We start from the raw sequence: 5,453 nt of genomic DNA, 5'->3' as shown, positions 1-5,453 counted from the left end.
AGAAATTTGCCACTCAATAGATTTAAGAAAACTGTAACTCTATTTCTAAAGGACCAATCCTACTACTCTGTTGCAGAATACGTGGACGATCGCCTCACATCATGACCTGTTTATCTGATGTAAACATTTTATCTAAATCTTTGTTGCTGCTCTTATCTTGTTTTTAAGTTATGTCTCACCTATATGTATTTGACCATGTAAAATTCTTTACTTGTCCTATTGCATTATCTGTATGCTTAAAGGAATATATATATATATATTGTCTATTGTCTATAGATGCTGCATGTAGATGGTAGATTAATTATAATATTTTAATACTTTAATCTATGCCTATGCTAATAATTTAGTTCTTACAGGTCTATGTCTCAGAGCATGTGTTACATTTACATTTCTTATTCTTGACATTGACAATATTGTCATCTGTCCCTGTCATCAAAAATGATCAAATCCGAATCTGAGTCGTCGAGTCGATAGTGCCAAGTTTTTCATCATAGTTTTCCATCGTTGGCCAATTATCAAAATTTTTAAATTATGTTGTTATGAAGTGGCAAAAGTGCATTATAATCTAGTGTCGTTTAGTTTTTTAAGATGGGGGGAGCTTATGGAAAAGTAAGTTATCTATATTGCTTGGCTGAGATAGCTTAATATTCAGGCACAAGGAAACATAACCTCAAAGTGGTTTCTAGGTTAATAATATTAAGCCAAATATTTTGAGATCTCTGTACTAAAACCTAGTAAGCCCTAATGCCGAATATATTTAAGACTTGACATGTTATAACTAGGCTGCACTTTAGTCAACGTCCTACACTCATTCGAATGATTCGAATGAAAAATAACGATAACTTATAGGCTCTAGGCCTAGGCCTATTGATTATTCGATAAGAATAAGAATAAGAAAGTTGATTGCCATTGACCAAGTTGTACATGGAATAAGCATTGTCAAATTACATTAAATAAAATATTATTATATTACTAAACATGTTCATAACTTATCTACAGGTGCCGTGACAAAGATTGAGAATAACGATTGAGAATTCTTAATTTATAATATGAAAGATTCCGCTTTAATTTTATATTTTATGAAGTCCTTAACTGACTAGAATAGGTTAGCTGCAAGTCAGTTATAAATTTTTGACTTAAAAAGAGGAAGAGAAAGGCTGTCTGCCTGAAGAGGCTCAGGCAGCTTATTAGGCTATAAAATTTCACACAATTAAGTTTGAAAGAATTACCTGTGATGGCCAGCCTGTGATGTGGTAGGCCAGTTGTTCCTTATTTCGTGTACCTATGGTGGAAATGGTAATTCTGCCTGGCGGAAAACTCATTGAGATTAGCTTTAGTGTATATAAGTACATTGTAGATGTATAAGTTAATGATTGTGCAAATGTTTAGTCTGACAAAAAGTGGCTTGCAGTGCTCCGCAGGGCCAGTCCCCGACATAGTGCGGATGACTTCTTTTTGTATTAGTAGAAGCTCATGAACATGGGGGTAATGGCCCCAAAGTTGGATTCCATATTGAATGTGGGATTGAAACAGTCCAAAATAGGCTAAGTTAGTTTGAGATATTCAATGTCTACAAAAGACTTGAGTTTCCAGAATAGACATGAAACTCTCGATAGTTTTTGCTTAAATTTGTGATGTGAATTTTCCAATTTAATTTACTATCAAGGTGAATGCCAAGAAGTTTGACTGAGTGGTCTGATTTGTTTGAAGAGAGTGAAAATTCTATTTTCTGGGTTTTGGATTGGTTACAGATGAGTTTATTTGCAGAACACCAGTTTAAAAAACTGTTTTCTGCATTAGAAAGTGTTTCTGAAAGCTTTGTTAGGTCTTTAAATTATCAGAAGTAAAAATTGTGGTGTCGTCTGCATATATAACAGACTCAATAGGGATGTTACATGGAAGATCATTGACTGAGACAATGAAAAGAAAAGGGCCCAGGACCAAGCCCTGCGGAACTCCTGCTTTAATTGCTGCCAATGTTGAGTTTTTACCCTCCACACTAACAAATTGCCTCCTATTGGTCAGATATAATTCAATTATGTCTATTGAGTTTTTATTAAGTCCATAAAATTTGAGTTTTTTCAGCAAAATGTCAAACGGAATGCAATCAAAAGCTTTTGTTAAGTCAAAAAGAAGCATGGATACAGTATTTTTATTTTCAAATGCATTAATGATGTAATAATGATAATAATTAATGAGTATAATGATATTTCGTTTGAATAATAAAAAATATAAAGAGTATGTTTTTAGAATATATAAAGTACCCTAGGCTACAGTTTCTTCATAATATAGGCTATTGTGATTTAAATTCCTTGAAAAATAACTTAGAAATTGGGTACTTTCTTGTTAAAGGGAACCCTTATTATTATCAATTTTTTTTCTCGGTATATCGATATTAACAAATTGAAACATATCAGCTGACAACTACGATAAATAAATATTGTTCAGAATCGACAAAAAAAATTTTAACAAAATATTGAAGTTAAACTGTTCTAAACTAACCTAACAAAACTAACCAAACTTGCTGTACCGTTTAAAAACTCCATTTAATATTCTCCACTTGCCTTTTCTGTTATCAAACAGAATTTTTAAATGGTAGGCCTACAGCAAGTTTGGTTGGCTATGTTAGGTTAGCTTAGAACAGATTTATTTCTTTCCATATAATAGACTATATATTTTAGCCTAAATATCAGCTGTCAATTTGTAATGTATCGTAAAGGAAAAAAATCTATATATCGAAAAAAATCATCGATAATAATGAATGTTCCCTTTAACAGCAAAGTACCAGAAATTGTTATATGACAACAGAGATATTTAATTTAGGCCACCTTCTAAAATAGCCTAGTATAAGAATATGCTGCAAAATTAAACCATTTTTACTATTTTCTTTGAATTTAACAAGTACACTTAAGTTAAGTTGATTGTTTAGTGTATGCATTGTTTAGGCGTAGTTTATGATACACAACAGGTAAAAGGTCCTAATCAATTATTTTGAACATTATTGCCACCAGGACTGATGTAGGCCTACGAATTATATGATAGATTACGTACCTTTTTATTACGTCTCCAGTCCTTAATGTACGGTAGTCAAGGGTGACTAGTTTCGGGTCAGAAATTATCCATTTTCAAACCCATGTCATCAAATTGGTTGGTCCATAAATGACTTATATAGGCTTACCTCCGTCAGTAGTCCAAAATTGTGTCTTTTTCAACTAATGTTGTTCAAAGCTTACATGTTTCGTTGCACTGCAACATCGTCAGAGCTTTTTGTCAAAAACATCAAATGATTTATACATAAAACAAAACACGGAACACGAAACATTTAAACACGTAATAACACGATAGCGCTATCGACACGGCACGGCAGCGGTTGTAGGTAGACCCACGGTTGTAGGTAATTTGAGTCTACCTACAACCGCTGCCGTGCCGTGTCGATAGCGCTATCGTGTTATTACGTGTTTAAATGTTTCGTGTTCCGTGTTTTGTTTTATGTATAAATCATTTGATGTTTTTGACAAAAAGCTCTGACGATGTTGCAGTGCAACGAAACATGTAAGCTTTGAACAACATTAGTTGAAAAAGACACAATTTTGGACTACTGCCGGAGGTAAGCCTATATAAGTCATTATTCGTAGTCCAGGGGCTATCAGAATGAATAATATGGTCCATAAATCCTACAAAAGTCTTTGTTATAAGATATAAATTATGTGTCAACGTGTATTTATAGGTAGCCTATCTAAACAAAGAATTCTGTCGGATTTATAGACCAACTAATTTGATGACATGGGTTTGAAAATGGGTCATTTCTGATCCGAAATTAGTCACCCTCGACTACATTAAGGACTGGAGACAGAATTAAAAGGTAAAGTAAACTTGGCTGATGTCTCATCACACAATATTATCATAGAAAATTGCTGCACCACCATAATTTTGGTTTAAAAAATGTTAATACAAGTTCGAATCATTGGAATTTATAGTCTCCCTCACATAACCAGTGTTTAAAAGGAAAAGTTATAAAATTCCCTGGAGAATAGGCCTATATATATCTATAAAGGTCTCACAAAAATGTACCTGCCCAATGGCCTTTCAGTTAGGCGCACATCATATGTCCCCCGACTTAAATAGGTCAATTGAGTGTTCTTTGCTGACAAACAATTTGTATTTTTTCAGGGCACAAACAGAACAGAAAATGAGAAGGAAAAAGCATTTGACTTCAAGAAGTTAGACGTAAGTCAATTTTTTACATCTAATTTAATCTCTTGGTAGGCTACGTTGTTTTTTGTGATTCAAAAGTTCAAAGTACGGTAGCTTAGGTTGTCTGCTGAAACACTGATAGTGTTTCCAATTGAAAGTTGAAAGATGGCTAGCTTAAAGGCCAGTTTTCCTTAATGTCAAGTTCGGTCGATAAACATGGCATCCAAATTTTGTCCCCAACTCAACACATGAAGGTTAGGCACCGTAGGCGTTTTTCTAGCTACCGTTCAGCAGTGACTGAGTCAGTCTGCCCACACCCCGCTACCAGTACATAGACCACAGATTTATAAAAATACAACATTTTAGGTTGCTACATAGAAATGCTTCTCGACTATTTTGGTGATATTTGATCGTGCAGTAGTGAATTGTGTAATTTCAATTTGGTTTAAAGTATTAACCTGTAACTTTGTGTTTACAACTTTAAAAGTTAAAGTGATTTTATTTCAGTTAGCCTACTTTAAATTTTTTTTAATTGGATCCAATAAATTCAACTTTATACAAAAAATAATTTAATTCTACCATTCTACCAACTTGTCGAAAAATGCAGGCGCTAGACAACAAAAACTACATGCACAATCCTGCAGTAGTACTCTCCAGGAAAACACACTTTACACCTAGATTAGATAATTTTGTTATCCAGGATGTGATGCTGGGACTAAGATATCAATTCCATATTCCCAAAAAGGGAAAAAAACATGTTATTTAACTTACAATAAATGATTTGAAAGATAGGCTAGTATGTTTCACTCTTAGAGAATCTCTATCTAGCTCAACATTGCTAATTAAAAAGCGTCTTAGAAAACTAATGTTAAAACTATCAATTAAGTTGGTTACTGTTTATTTTGTGTCTAGTATGTTGGTTATGTTTAACTAAACAAAAATATCGTCTTTTGATTTTTTGAAGTTACAGTTACAGTTTTCTTCTTTGTTTCTGATGATAGCAAGAGCTCTTTTTAGTTGTTATTTTAAATGTATATTTTTTGTTAAAAAATTAGTTTTGCACTGGATGTAGTTTCTGAGTGCCCATTGAGATTTGGTAGGAACTAAACAATTTGTTTTTTTTTTTTTCAGGCAAGAGTAGATCACATTTATGTCGATGGATTAAGCAGAACGAAAGATGACATCATTCATAAAATTTGCCATGACTTATTTCAATCCACCAATTTTGAGGAGGTAAGTGCTTAAATCTGTTTGAATTC

At 33.1% G+C, this 5,453-nt stretch overlaps 1 long non-coding RNA gene across 1 annotated transcript; it reads left to right on the top strand.

Annotated features, from left to right (window-relative positions):
• Window positions 1-453: 453 nt before the first annotated feature.
• On the top strand, window positions 454-5,428 carry LOC128982597 (uncharacterized). The gene is made up of 3 exons (XR_008489690.1): window positions 454-609; window positions 4,171-4,227; window positions 5,326-5,428. It is a non-coding gene; the product is annotated as an uncharacterized LOC128982597 (long non-coding RNA).
• Window positions 5,429-5,453: the final 25 nt, after the last annotated feature.

Source organism: Macrosteles quadrilineatus, unplaced genomic scaffold (genome assembly GCF_028750875.1).
Source record: "Macrosteles quadrilineatus isolate MER2022 unplaced genomic scaffold, UCM_ALF_1.0 Scaffold_707__1_contigs__length_35737, whole genome shotgun sequence".
NCBI classification, from domain to species: Eukaryota; Metazoa; Arthropoda; class Insecta; order Hemiptera; family Cicadellidae; genus Macrosteles; species Macrosteles quadrilineatus.
This window is presented reverse-complemented; position numbering and strand designations above follow the sequence as displayed.